Genomic DNA, 15184 nt, shown 5'->3' with positions numbered 1-15184 from the left:
TGTGTCACAGCTGCTTGGCTCTCTTCAACAGGGGCTGATCCTTTTTCTTTCTCCCCCTCCCCCTCCCTCTTCTTCTTTTTGACACGTGGCATGTGGGATCTTAGTTCCTCAACCAGGGATCGAACCCTTGCCCCATGCATTGGGAGTGCAGAGTCTTAACTACTGGACCGCCAGGAAAGTCCCTCTTCTTTTTTAAGTGCTGTGATAGAAGTAGATTTATTATTTAGTTTCTGGTACAAATTTATTTATAAAATAAGGGTTTTATTGAGATATAATTCACACAACATAAAATTCACCCTTCAGAGCAGTTTTCAGTGCATTCACAGAGTCGTACAACCATCACCACTATCTAATTTAAGAATATCTTCATCATTCCCCAAAGAAACCCTGTACCTATTAGTAGTCACTCTCTAGTAGGCTCCCAGCCTACAGGGACTGACCTTATATCTAACATTATAATATTCCTAATTTCATTCTTGGAAGTAACCTTATCTTGAGGTTGGGGAAGGTGTTTGCTATTTGTTTCATGTCAACTACAGTATGTTGTTCCCAGACTCCCTCACATCCTAAGATGACTTCAGCTGCTCCCCTTCTCTCTGGCAAATGGTTGGGGAATAAGGGGTTGGCAAAAGCGGGAGAAACAGAGGAGGGCTTCTCTTAGGGGTGGATGCCTCATGTTTCTGCCTGAGCTGTTCTTCAGTGACTGCCTTTGTCCCTAAAAGACCCAAGTGTTTTCCTCTGCATTATGACACACAGGTCCTTTGAAACCTGCCCTTTCCAGTTACGTTTCTAATAGTGTAGGGATTAAGAGCAGGCTCTGAAGATAAACTGTCTCAGTTCAAAATCTGGGACTTTGGTGCCTCAGGGTTCCTTATCTTACGAGTATAACAATAATACCTATTGTTTGGAGGATTAAACTGAAATACTAGACGTAGGATGCTACATATTCTATACACACAATACAAATATTAGCTATTATTTCCTCTTGGCCGTCACTGCCTCCTGCCTGCAACGTGAAAATCTGGAACTTGCTGATTCTTGAAGGAAAGAAGTTACCTCTGCAACCTTGCTGGAATCTCCATTCTTGCCTCTATGATGAACTCCTGCTTATATCCTTCAAGGTTAGCTGAAATTTCACATTTAGCTTACTCAATCTCTCTCTTTCTCTCTCTCTCTTTTTTAAGAATAGTTTATTTATCTTTGGCTGCGCCAGATCTTAGTTGTGGCACGCGTGATCTTTTAGTTGTGGCATGTGGGAGCTAGTTCCCTGACGAGAGATTGAACCCAGGCCCCCTGCATTGGGAGTGTGGAGTCTGAACCACTGGACCACCAGCTAAGTCCCTACTCAATCAGTCTCTCTTAGCTCTAAGAACTAATTGCTCCTTCTTGCATTTCTATAGCACATTGAATACCTCTGTATTATAGCACTTACATGTACTATAATTTTTTTTCTTTCTTTTCCCGACTGCAGTTCTTGTCACATAGTAAATATTTAATGGTTGAATTCTATCAGTGTAAGACTACAGTGCTTCTTTGAGGGAGTTAGTCAAGAAATGATGCAAATACATGTAACCAGTAACTACACTGACTCTGCCTAGAATGGACAGTGTGGGGGAGGTTGCAAATTTAAGATGACTTTTTAAAAAAGAACTGTGTGTTAGAGGGTGGTGGTGGTGGGCAGAAGTGATTTTAAATAGGATGTACTCAAACCTACTTTATTTAGACATCTGGAAAAAAAGGACATTTATCTACCATATGATCTTTATCCGTTTATACCACAAGTTTTTACCGCACATTCGCTGTTCTGGGAGCAGGAGCGACTGTCCCAAGTGAAAGGCTATTCTGGTTGAAAGCGCTCTGTAAACTTAAACTACAGTTACTAGTATTATGTTTAAGTCAAGGGTTGATCTGACAGGCTGGAAGGGCTTCAGGTGAGCTGGGGGTCGCAGCGGACCCGGACCGGCTGAGGCGCCCGTACACGACGGCACCGACAGGGCGGGCGCGCACGTCGGGCCGGACGGCGTGCGTGTGCGCGCGGGGCCGGCGGGCGGGCAGGGGGCGTCCGAGGCGCCGAGGCAGGCGCTCAGGAGGCAGGGACGCGGCGGGCGCGGGAGGCGGCGACGCCTGCGCCGGACGTGGTGACGTCGCGCGCAGGCCGCAGCGGGGGGTGGACTCTGGGCCTTTCTTCCCCTTCTGATTTTCCCCCTCCCCCCTTTTCTCCCTCTCCGGGTTTGGTTCCCCCTTTTCTCCCCCTCTCCCCCTTCCTTCCCAAGCCCCTTTCCCCTCCCCCGCCCCAGTCCCCCCTGCTCCCCCGCCCCGGGCCCCGGGGAAACCCCCGCCGAGAAGAGCCCGCCCCCAGAAGCGCGCCGCCGCCGGCCGTCGGGGCCGAGCCGCAGCCGAGCGGCCGTGGGCCCGGGCGGCGGGCGGAGACGCGGACGCCCTCCCCGCTGCGGCCCGCGTGAGGTGAGGCCGCCTCCCGGCCGAGAGGGCGGGCGGCGCGGGCGGCCCGTGGGGAGGGGGCGTGGCGGCCGCGCGGGCTCCCGGGCGGGCGGAGGGCCCCGGCCTGGGTTCCCCGCGCTGGCGCCGCGCGGGCCCGCGGGCGGTGGGTCCGGGCCCGAGCCTCCCGTGAAGGACGGCGCGCAGGCCAGAGCCGCCCCGAGCGTGGCGGGGAGCGCAGGCGAGCCGCGGGGGGCGCGGGGCGCAGGGTGGGGGCCGGCGCCGCCCGCGGCCTGCGCGGGGGTACCTGCGAACTGTTGCTCCCTTGCGGTGCCCGGCGCCGGCTGGTTCCCCGTGTTCCCTGGGTCTGCGTCTTCCCTGAGCCTTGCAGGAGCGGGAGGGAGAGGTGCTGTCCGCGTTTATTACAGGCACCGGGATTTGAATTGGAACGCACCGGGAGGTGTTTCTGGAGCTTCCGAGTTGGGCCTGCGCTCGGCTCGTAACGAACTCTTGAGCTCTGAGAACTCTTCTCCATTGCGGGTACCTGTGGAGCCCAAGATTTCATTTGTGACCGTTAGCCTGGTAGCTCCACAGAATGTTTATTCCCTCAGAGTGACTTGTTCTCGGCTAGTGGTGAGGAATGACCGAATACCAGCCCCAGAGGTTCCACTAAGGCGAAGAAAGCTGTGGGAAAATGTCAGTTCGGCTCTCAGTTGGATGAATGTCCTTTTATATATTTTTTTCAAGCAGACTTTACTAAAGTTGAGACGCCCGAGCCCTGTCGATGTTGGTAGGCAGTATGGAGACCGGGGAGGAGGGAGGTGACAGGTTCCTAGCCTTTTTATTGTACTTTTGGATAGTCACATTGGCGCTTGAATCGCTTGTTTGTGGCTCCTCTTTCTTCCTAATGCTCCCCCCGCCATTATATTTTTCCTATTTTTTCGCCCTTTGTGGAGTCAAGACTAAAGTGGCTTAAATGGTGGTGGAAAGTGGTAGTAGTTCGTTCATTCAGTTCACTTTTAGTTGTATTTTTCTTCCCCTGTTGCAGTTCTCCACAGGGTTGAGAGAATAGAGAAGCTTTTTTGAAGGTCTGATGGACTGTCAAGGAATTTAAGTTCTAGTTTTGTGTGCACTGTACGAATCACATTGTAGATCTTCAGTTAAAAACAAAATTTTAAAACCTGGCACATGTAAGAATAGGGTTCCTGATTTTTTTTAATTGAAAGGAGTCTGAAGTGGAGATTGCTACCTTCCTGTATCAAAATAAAAACAAGAGTTTTTTTATTTATTTATTTATCTCTTGGCTGTGTTGGGTCTTGGTTGCTGCACACGGGCTTTCTCTAGTTGCTGGGAGCGGGGGCTACTCTTCGTTGTGGTGCACAGGCTCCTCATTGTAGTGGCTTCTCTTGTTGTGGAGCACAGGCCCTAGGCACGTGGGCTTCAATAGTTGCGGCACATGGGCTCAGTAGTTGTGGCTCACGGGCTCTAGAGCACAGGCTCAATAGTTGTGGCACATGGGCTTAGTTCCTCCGAGGCACGTGGATTCTTCCCAGGGCAGGGCTGGAACCCATGTCTCCTGCATTGGCAGGTGGATTCTTTACCACTGCACCACCCGGAAGTCCAAAACAAGGGACTTTACAGTAGTCTTTAAAGTCCAAAATCTGTCGCAACCTTCCCCCACCAGCGTATTCACTGGTCTTCTTGCTGTTCCTTGAGCACATCAGGCACACTTCTGCCTCAGCAGTTGTGCACTTGGATCTTCCAGGATCACCTTTTCCTTACAAAGCTGCGTAGCCTTGTACCCTCACCTCCTTCAGGTCTTTACTCAAATGTCACTCTAACAGTGACATTTCCTTGTCTATGTAAATTGCAAAGCCCTTCCTCCACATATATTTACATAACTTCCTATCCCACTTTGCTTTATTTTCCTCCTTACTGCTTATCAACCTATGACATACTATACGTATTTAGTCTCCCCCATTAGAAAGCAAGGTTCATGAGGTTTAGATAGTCTTGTTTTGTTAGTTGCTGTATCCTCAGCCTTTAGCATAGCCCTTGACATGCAGTAGGTGCTCAACAAATTTATTGATTGAATAGGTACAGAAGAGTTTTAGTCCTGAATTCTCTTTGTCATAAATGAGAGACATGGATTTTCATTAGGATTTTATAAGATATTTATTGGAAGAACTTGAGGTTTTTTTTTCTGTTCTTGTTACATTTCTGTTTGACAGAAGTCTTGTGTTTTCAGGTCATTGAGTGAAAGCACTTTGAAAGCACAGAGGATGGAGTGTAGTGTCGGTGGTCTTAGAGGAAGGCTCAAATTTTTACTGTTTCAGGCTCTTCCCTTGAGGTTTGTTCACATCCCTGATGAGGCAGATATCACCATCCTTACCTCTTTGCCCTCAGATAACTGAGTAGGCTGGTTCCACTTTGAATTTTTTCAGTAGACTGAAGATGTTAATATTTATAGTCTGGGCTGTATGGGTTAGATTCCCCCCCCCCCCCCGTTCATGTGGAGACAGTTGAGCTTGAAAACTTGTAAGAAAAGTTGTCGCTAACAGTGGTGTTAGAGTGTTCGGTTCTGGGGAACATCTGATCATTTTTTCCACAAATCCATTTTTGGGGTCATTTTTAGCAACTAAATTGTATTAAGTCTGCTGATAAAAGGAGCAGGGCCCCTGAGCTGTGTGGATTATCCCTCATTTATTTTTTACTTTCTCATTTCGTGATTGGTATATTTGTTACCTTCATTGACCTTCTGGCTAGAGTGGCTTGGATGAGATTTCTCTTTGGGGCAGTCCTGGCCACTGTTTTCCAGTTTAGGAAGGCAAAGGGGGTGGGGTAGTGCTTTTAACACTTTGTAGGAATGCTGGTTGCCAAACTAGGTTTTTGTTTAAACTTTTGCCAGGACATTGAAAGCTTCCAGGCCTGTGAGAGAACATTTTGAGTGGGGAGTGGAAGTGTGGGAGAATTGAGGGGTCTTGTATCTGTTGGACTGGATCTGGTCCTGTTATTATTAGTGTAAAGAGGTATATTAGTTCTTGTTTTGTGAATAATTTAACATAATTTTGGCACATTGATAAAGACTTCTACCACGTTCTTTTTGTCCCTTTTAAAATCCTTTCACAAAGTTTCTAGGAAGTCTCAGGACCCAGAGATATTTAAACATCCCTATGCCATGTTCTCACCTCTTAGAGATAAATAATGTACCGACGACTACTGACAACGTTTCAGTGTAGGTAATGATTTCTATGCCAGATCTCTTCATGAACTCAAGGAAAGCTTTCAAGAAAAAGCAGGTTTTGAAGAAGGGGTAAAAAGTATTGCATTTTGGTTACATGGTCCCAGGAAGTACAGAGAAGAGAATTTTGTGAAATTCTGCGTGTGCATGTTTGTGTGTGTGTGTGTGTGTGTGTGTGTGTTGGTTTTTTGTTTTTTTTTGTGTTTTCCCTCCTATGCCTGCTTGTAAGATGGGATAAAGGACTCTGAGTGTCCCTCTGTGGAATGTGCTGCCAGCTTACAAGTAGGAAAAATAACTGGACTCATGGCTTGAATATGTGTGCATGAATACAGTTGGTGGGTCTAATTTTAGAGACTGTTCTTCATACACAGTGGCTTTAGTATTTTCTTCCGGCTGTATCCTTTTCACCTTCTGTAGAAAACATTCCACTTAGTTGTCTTTTAGTGGTTACCTTTTGTTCTTACCATGATTGCCACTTGAGCAGTGTAGCACTTGTTCTGTCTCTCCAGTAGAGTTACTCTGTTCATTCCTTCTTAAGTTTATTTCTGAAAACAGATATAGATAGGAAAGATTTCTTAACCTTGATCTGTTTTAACTCTTCTTTGAGTTCCCTTAGATTTCCTTAGCATGTATGTGTTTTCTCCAACACTTAAAAAAATTGGTGTTGAAAGCCCTAATTACAATAATCTGCAGTGGTTTCATCATTTTTTTAAAATAAGTTTTATTTTTATTTTATTTTTTTAATAAATTTATTTATTGGCTGTGTTGGGTCTTCGTTGCTGCATGGGCTTTCCCTAGTTGCAGCAAGCAGGGGCTACTCTTCCTTGTGGTGCATGGGCTCCTCATTGCGGTGGCTTCTCTTGTTGCAGAGCATGGGCTCTAGGTGCGTGGGCTTCAGTAGTTGCGGCACATGGGCTCAATAGTTGTGGCTCATGGGCTCTAGAGCATAGGTTCAATAGTTGTGGCTCATGGGCTTAGTTGCTCAGTGGCATGTGGTATCTTCCTGGGGGAGGGATCGAACCTGTGTCCCCTCCGTTGGCAGGTGGATTCTTAACCACTGTGCCACCTAGGAAGTCCTGGTTTCATCATTTTTACTTGGGCTGTGTGAAAGGAAAGATTCTGGGATGTTTCCTAATCCAAGTGTTCTTTCTGCTTTTCTGAAAGATCTCTTGAGTTGTTCAGTCCAGTTGCTTGAAACTATACTGGGCAAGCTGTTTCAGCTTTCTAGTTTTGACAGTAAGTTTCTCAGAGTGCTTTACTGTGCTTTTAAAAAAAGAACTGATCAAATTGGGAACCCCAGCCTAGAGATGAGAGGGAATAAGGAGAAAAGGTAAAAAAAAAGCCTCAGGCAATCATGTCCCCCAACATCAAAACACTTTGGGTATTTTTAAAGGACTCATTTTATTCTATTCCTCCTTAGTTTGTATACCACAAGAAAATAAAAAGTCTTTTCAGTCCCTTTAACTGCTTGCTTTCTTTTCAGAATCGTTGAAGACTTTGATTTTTCCTGGGAGATAATTTTCAGGCCTCCCCCGGTATTTTCTTGGGGAAAAAGAAATGAAGCTAGTTTTTAAATGCTCTTGTAAGTTCTCTTCCCTGACTTAGACCAGGGTTCTAAAGACGTTCATAGTATGTTTTGCAGCTTGTTTTTGTTTTTCATTGAAGACCTCAAAATCTTTTGCAGGCAAGTAAAAGCTATAGCTTTGCACCCATTACAATTACTCTGAAGTCCTAAAAAAGATCTCAGCTTAAGTCCTTATCCTGTAGAGCTAGAAGTATAAAGATAAGTGAGGTAATCGGTAGTGTCTCTCTCTCTCTTTTTTTTTTTGATTAATTTTTATTGAAGTATAGTTGATTTACAATGTTGTGTTAGTTTCTGCTGTACAGCAAAGTGAATCAGTTATACATATATCAACTCTTGTTTAGATTCTTTTCCGATATAGGTCATTACAGAGTATTGAGTAGAGTTCCCTGTGCTATACAGTAGGTTCTTAGTTATTTATTTTATACATAGTAGTGTGTATATGTCAATCCCAATCTCCCAGTTTATCCCTCCCCTCTCATTCCCCCTTGGTAACCATAAGTTTGTTTTCTACATCTGTGACTCTACTTCTGTTTTGTGAGTAAGTTTATTTGTACCCTTTTTTTAGATTCCACATTTAAGCGATTTGTCTTTCTGTATCTGACTTACTTCACTCAGTATGACAATCTCTAGGTCCATACATTTTGCTGCAAATGGCATTATTTTGTTCTTTTTTATGGCTGAGTAGTATTCCATTGTATATATGTACTGCGTCTTCTTTATGCATTCCTCTGGTGATGGACATTTAGGTTGCTTCCATATCTTGGCTGTTGTAAAATAGTGCTGCAATGAACAGTAGGGTGCATACATCTTTTGTTTTTTAAATTTATTTATTTAATTTGTGTATGGCTGTGTTGGGTCATAGTTGCAGCATGTGGGATCTTTGTTGAGGCATGCAAGATCTTTCGTTCCTGTGCTCGGGCTCTTTGTTCTGGTGCATGGGCATCTCTCTAGTTGTGGCCGGTGGGTTTTCTCTTCTCTAGTTGCGGTGCGCAGGCTCCAGAGTGCATGGGCTCTGTAGTTTGTGGCATGCAGGCTCTAGTTGAGGCCCTCGAGCTCAGTAGTTATGGCATACAGGCTTAGTTGCCCTGTGGCATGTGGGATCTTAGTTCCCTGACCAGGGATCAAACCTGTATCTAGCCCCTGCATTGTAAGGCAGATTCTTTACCACTAGACCACCAGGGAAGTCCTTGCATGTATCCTTTTGAATTATGGTTTTCTCCGGGTATATGCCCAGGAGTGGGATTGCTGGGTCATATGGTAGCTCTATTTTTAGTTTTTTAAGGAACCTCCATACTGTTCTCTGTAGTGGTTGTACAAATTTACATTTCCACCAACAGTGTAGGAGGGTTCCCTTTTCTCTGCACCCTCTCCAGCATTTATTGTTTGTAGTTTTTGATGACGGCCATTCGACTGGTGTGAGGTGATGCTTCATTGTGTTTTTTAAAAATATGTATTTTATTTAATTAATTTATTTGGTTGTGTCAGGTCTTGGTTTCAGCAGGTGGGCTCCTTAGTTGTGGCTTGCAGGCTCCTTAGTTGTGGCATGTGAACTCTTAGTTGTGGCATGCATGTGTGATCTAGTTCTCTGACCAGGGGTTGAACCTGGGTCCCCTGCATTGGGAGCACAGAGTCCCGTCCACTCTGCAACCAGGTAAGTCCCTTCATTGTAGTTTTGATTTGTATTTCTCTAATAATTAGTGATGTTGAGCATCTTTTCATGTGCTTTTTAGCCATCTGTATGTTTTCTTTGGAGAAATATCTACTTAGCTCTTCTGCCCAGTTTTTGATTGCGTTGTTTGTTTTTTTGATATTGAGCTATATGAGCTGTTAATGTATTTTGGAGATTAATACCTTGTCGGTTGCTTCATTTTTAACTATTTTCTCCCATTCTGAGGGTTGTCTTCTTGTTTTGTTTATGGTTTCCTCTGCTGTGCAAAAGCTTTTAAGTTTAATAAAATAGTTTATTTCTAATTGGTATTTGTTGGATGTGAGTCTGTAGTGGGAAAAGAAAGAGAAAAAGCTGGTTTGCAGACTAGTCAAGTTCTATCTTGATCTTTTTACTAATTTGTAGTAATTCTGCTCCACTCTTAGTCTTCTCAGCAGTGCTTGTCTAGTGCACAGAACCGAGGTGGACTTCTAACTTTATTAGCTGCTCTCCTTTGCTGCTTGACTCATTGTCTTCTTGTAGGGGGGTTTTTGTTATATTTCATGTTGATAACAACATTTGTGCTTCAGTGTTTATTATTAATAATGATCAGACCATATTTCATATCTGCACAGCACTTTTATCTTTCCTAAAAGCTCATCAGACCTCAAAGTGCTCAACATTCATATTAAAAGACTAGATTTTCCAAGTGTGGAGTTCATATTTTTGTGGGGGAGTGTTTTTGCTGCATGTGCCAGTTGTAAGAGTTTTTGTCAGTTGTAAGAATCTGTGCATGGTTTTGGCATGTGAGCAGCATTATGGGCACTCTTCATGCCTTGGAGAAGGGTGGCTCAGACCTGTGTAAGCTTTATAATAGAACTAGGAGGAAAGTAATCAAGGCAGTGACGATCCAAACTTAATAGGGATACATTTGAAATACATTTTTCTCCCTATACTCACAAATTATATTTTCTCCTTTTTGATTCTGTGGGAAAGGGAAGAAGATGATCTAGGAAAGTAACCAGCTGATAACTTCCAGAAAACAATGTGCTATGGTTGGGTAGCAGGTGAATGTACAATCTAAAAGAAGTGGTCACTTAGTGTTTCTAATAGTAATAGTGTTTCTATTAGTGTTTTCTAATAGTGTTTCTAATAGCAGCTTCCAGCAGCCATCAAAATCAATGGGAAGAATATGGTGGGCCTTGTTAATCTAATGGACTCCTTTTCATCCTTATCGTTTTAAAAAATATTTATTTATGTATTTATGTATTTATTTATTTATGGCTGCATTGGGTCTTTGTTGCTGCACGCAGACTTCCTCTAGTTGCTGCTAGTGGGGGCTACTCTTCATTGCGGTACACGGTCTGCTCATTGTGATGGCTTCTCATTGCGAAGCATGGGCTCTAGGCGCATGGATTTCTGTAGTTGTGGCACAAGGGCTTCAGTAGTTGTGGCGCACGGGCTTAGCTGCTTCGTGGCACGTGGGATCTTCCCGGGCCAGGGATCGAACCTGTGTCCCCTGCATTGGCAGGTGGATTCTTAACCACTGCACCACCAGGGAAATCCCCATCATTATCTTAATTCAAGTTTTCTGGAGCATTTGTCATTGACCCTTCTCCTTCTTGAAATGTTTCAGTGACACTACTTTCTTTTCCACTTGCTTTCCTGGATCTTTTTTCTCCTGCTCATCCCTTAAGTATGTCTTATCCTTAAGGTTACTGTTGTATTCTCCCTCTTTACCTCTGATTCTTAAACCTTAATCACATGAGCATCTCTTGGAGAATTTAAGAATGTAGCTTACAAAAGCCTTCATGATCTCGTCCCTGCCAGCTGCTCTGTTTACCTTGTACCATACTTCCTTTTTCTTACTATTCCTTCATACATTTCTCTGTTTTATTTTCTCTATAGTACTTACCACTTTTTAAATATCATATTTGTTTTCTTTTTCTTTTTTTAGAAATTTGTTTGTTTATTGGCTGTGTTGGGTCTTCGTTGTTGCACATGGGCTTTCTCTAGTTGCAGAGAGCGGGGACCACTCTTTGTTGTGGTGTGCAGGCTCCTCATTGCTGTGGCCTCTCTTGTTGCGGAGCACAAGCTCTAGGTGCATGGGCTTCAGTAGTTGTGGCACACAGGCTCAATAGTTGTGGTGCACAGGCCTAGTTGCTCTGTGGCATGTGGGATCTTCCTGGACCAGGGATCAAACCCATGTCCCCTGCATTGGCAGGTGGATTCTTAACCACTGCGCCATCTAAGAAGTCCCTTGTTTGTTTTCTTGTCTATGTCTGGCTCTGCCTAGAACCGAAACCTATGAGTACAGGGACCTTGTTTATTTTATAACTGCATTGGGTCTTTGTTGCTGCACATGGGCTTTCTCTAGTTGTGGAGAGCAGGGCTCTTCATTGTGGTGTGTGGGCTCCTCAGTGTGGTGGCTTCTCTTGTTGCGGAGGCATGAGCTCTAGGCGCACAGGCTGCAGTAGTTGTGGCAAGTGGGCTCAGTAGTTGTGGCTCACGGGCTCTAGAGCACAGGCTCTGTAGTTGTGGCGCATGGGCTTAGTTGCTCCGAGGCATTTGGGATCTTCCTGGACCAGGTTTGAACTTGTGTCCCCTGCATTGGTAGGCGGATTCTTAACCACTGTGCCACCAGGGAAGCTCCTAGTCTTTCATTTAGTTTTGACCCCTTTGCCAGAGAAAACTAAAAGCTGTTATTTTCTCCAGCTTAAAAAATTTAAATGTCTTCTTCCTCCCAGTGTAAAGGCTAATCAGAATATATATTTTTAAAGAATGTGGCTGCTTTAACTCACCTGCCTTATATTTTGCTGTTTTCCCTTTGCTTTCAGGGTTACACTTTAGCTACAGATGAATTACTTGTTCTTTCACCTTCCCTTTTCTCACACCTTGCTACCCTGGAGTACACCATTGTTTCAACTGGGTGCCTCTCTGCCCCAAAACCACAGAAACCTTCCTTGGTTTAGGTGTAATGTTTTTGAACCCTTCAGGGCATCTCAGACCTTTCCATTTTGTCTGCCTCTTTTGAACCAGTTTCCACAAAGCTGGGTTCCTCATTGTCTTTACCATGTTTCCCTCTGTACATCCCATTCTGAGTTTTCTGCTCACACTGAAGTTAAATTTGCTAGGATCGTGATCGCTCCAGTGCCAAAAGAACTTTCTAGAACATGTGATTTTTGTCTTATTCCTCTACTAGCTATAAGGAAAAGAGAAGGAAAGAAAGAGATAATTTGAGACGTGTTCTAGAGGTCTGTATCTAGACTGTGATTTTGCCAGGGTTTTTTTTTTTTGCCGTACCATGTGGGATCTTAGTTCCCCGACCAGGGATCGAACCTGTGCCCCCTGCAGTGGAAGTATGGAGCCCTGACAACTGGCCTGCCAGGGAATTCCCTTTGCCAGTTGTTTTGCCCCTCCTACGTAACGCTATACCCATGAGAGATCATTGTTAGGGTCTTCATTTGGGCCAGAGGTGTATACTAAGGCCAACAACTGAAATCCTGAACTAAGTTTTTGCCCTTGGTGCCTGCGCTTACCAAAGCTTTACCTTTATTGTGGTATCTTCAGCCTTAAATTAGTTATCCCCCCTTTCCAGTTCTCCTTATTTTCTCTTCAGAGTTATTTGTTTTAAAATTTATTTTGTGTTTTACTCTCTAGCCTAGCAGTATTTTTGACTGTAAAGAAACAGGAAGTCAAAGAGGGTTTGCACTTCGAGTATTTTCCCTATATGATAGTGCAGAAATATTTTTTCTTTCTTTTTTACTGGATGAGTATGATGGCTGAAAAATTAAGTGTAATTGACCAGTAAGATAGGACTACTGTAAGGAATCAGACCTGTTTAGTTTCTGTGCAGGCCTTGTGAGGGAGTAAAATCAGAGCTAGTGCTTAAGACTTGAATTTTAACCTTTTTTGAAGTTCTCTGAGGCTTCGCTGAGTTTGCCTTCATGAACTCTGCTGAAGCAATGTCTTTATATGTAAAATGGAGTTGATGGTCTGTTTCCTTTTAGGGTACAGGAAAATTGACTTTTGGAGGTATCTCAAGGTTAAATATAATCATACTTCTTGATACATCTACTGATTTAAAATGTAAAGACTTGAGATTGAAGCTGCACTTAATGAATCCTTAGGCTAGCTTCAATGTTTTACTTCATCTGTAGTTAGTAGATAGTACAGAAGAGAGACAAAGAGGTATCTACAGATATTAATGAGCACATTTCCCATGTAGCTGGAATGTATTTACATCTGTTTGGTGGCCACAGTCAGCAAGCATAGCCCATCTCACAGAAGGATGGTCTTTATTAAACACCATCAAATTTCTAGTCTCTAATGTTCTCTAGTGCTGTTAAATAACAGAATAGCATTGAAATTATATTGGCAGAGATAGAATGGTGCTTTATTTCTGTGTGCTCTATTGTTTAAAAAAATTTAATTTTTGGCTATGTTGAGTCTTCAGTAGTTGTACTCTTTAGTTGCAGTGTGTGGGCTTCTCATTGTGGTGGCTTCTCTTGTTGCAGAGCACAGGCTCTAGGTGCATGGGCTTCAGTAGTTGTAGCATGTGGGCTCGATAGTTGTGGCAGGTGGGCCCTAGAGTGCACAGGCTTCAGTAGTTGTGGCGCATGGGCTTAGTTGCTCCGCAGCATGTGGGATCTTCCTGGACCAGGGATCGAACCCATGACCCCTGCATTGGCAGATGGATTCTTAACCACTGCACCACCAGCGAAGTCCCCAGAGGTAACATTAATTTGAATGGCTGGAGAGAATGTATATACAGCCTAATTTTGTGGTAGCCTTTAAGAGCTATATTAAGGAATTTGGAATATTTTGAGGCAAAGAGGAACCTCTGAAGATTTTTATCAAAGAAATAGGATGATTGTTTTATAAAGGTAACTCTGGTAGCAGTTTGGAAATCTACAGAGGATTTGGAGTAGAGGGAAAGACACTTGTTAGGAGGCTGTTGTAGTAGTGCAGGAGATGTTGAAATCGGGATAGAGATGGGTATGATGGGTAAGAAACAACCCCCAAATCTTAATAGCTTGAAACAGTGGTTTATTTCTCACTCACAGTACATGTTCATCAAGGATGCATTAGAGATTTTAGTTATTCAGGGATAAAGGCTGATCGGGCAACAGAGCAGTCACCATGGGAATATAGCCAGTTGCTCTGCTGAAGGCAAAAAACTCTGGAGGTCTTGTCCCATTAACTAATAAATTCTCTGCCTATCAATAATGGGAGTTGAGAAGAGGGGACAGGAACTGAGAAGATCAGATGGGTCCAGGAGATGATGCCAGAGTTTTGAAATTGGTTAAATATGGGAGGAGAGGAAAGTAATAGTGAATAGATGACTCTCAGTTTCTGTTTTGGGTGACAGGGTGGTGTTGCTAACAGAGATAAGGCGGGGGGAAGGTTTTAGGAGCACTTAAACATATAAAGTAAATATTAACAGGCCTAAAGGGAGAAATAGCAATACAATAATAGGGGACCTTAATTCCCCGCTTTCATCAGTGGATAAATCATCCAGACAGAAAATCAGTAAGGAAACATTTGCCTTAAATGACAAAGACCAGATAGACTTAACAGGTATGCATAGAACATTCCATCCAAAAGCAACAGAATACACATTTTCTCAAGTGTACATGGGACATTCTCCAAGATAGATCATATGTAAGGCACAAAACAAGTCTTAATAAATTTAAGAAGATTGAATCATATCGGGAATCTTTTCTAACTACAGTGGTCTGAAACTAGAAATCAGTGATAAGAGGAAAACTGGAAAATTCATAAACATGTAGAGCTTAAACAATGTACTACTGAATAATCGAGTCAAAGAAGAAATAAAAAGAGAAACTTAAAAACAGCCAGAGACGAATGAAAATGGAAATACAATATACTAAATACAAAACCTATGGGATGCAGCAAAAGTATTTCTAAAAATGAAGTTCATAGCGACAGATGCCTACATTAAGAAATAAGAAAGATCTCAAATAATCTGACTTTACACCTCCAGGAACTAGAAGAACAAACTAAGCCTAATGTTAGTAGAAGGAAGGAAATAAACATTAGAGTAGAAATAAATAAAATAGAGAAACAATAGAAAAGAGCAGTGAGCCTAGGAGCTAGTTTGTTTTTTTTAAAAAAGGATAAAGTAGACAAACCTGTAGCTAGACTCACCAAGGAAAAAAGAGGACTCAAATAAAATCAGAAATGAAAGAGGAGACGTTAACACTTGGTACCTCAAGAGACTACTATGAACAGTTGTATGCCAACACGTTGGACA

At 43.3% G+C, this 15184-nt stretch overlaps 1 protein-coding gene across 21 annotated transcripts in view; it reads left to right on the top strand.

The window, feature by feature from the left end:
* The first annotated feature begins 2182 nt into the window (after window positions 1-2182).
* The window catches only part of R3HDM2 (R3H domain containing 2), a 160706-nt gene continuing 147704 nt past the window's right edge, over window positions 2183-15184 (top strand). For 6 of the 21 annotated variants that reach the window (XM_057703580.1, XM_057703584.1, XM_057703590.1 and 3 more), the window contains exon 1: window positions 2185-2463. The gene's annotated coding sequence lies outside the window, so the exon portion shown is untranslated. Of the gene's footprint in view, window positions 2464-2549; window positions 2678-15184 lie in introns of those variants that run through there. The other 15 variants (XM_057703592.1, XM_057703587.1, XM_057703594.1 and 12 more) reach the window with 6 other exon arrangements.

Source organism: Hippopotamus amphibius, chromosome 12 (genome assembly GCF_030028045.1).
Source record: "Hippopotamus amphibius kiboko isolate mHipAmp2 chromosome 12, mHipAmp2.hap2, whole genome shotgun sequence".
Taxonomy (NCBI): domain Eukaryota; kingdom Metazoa; phylum Chordata; class Mammalia; order Artiodactyla; family Hippopotamidae; genus Hippopotamus; species Hippopotamus amphibius.
Note: the sequence above shows the minus strand (reverse complement) of the source record. Positions and strands in the feature narration are given on the sequence as shown.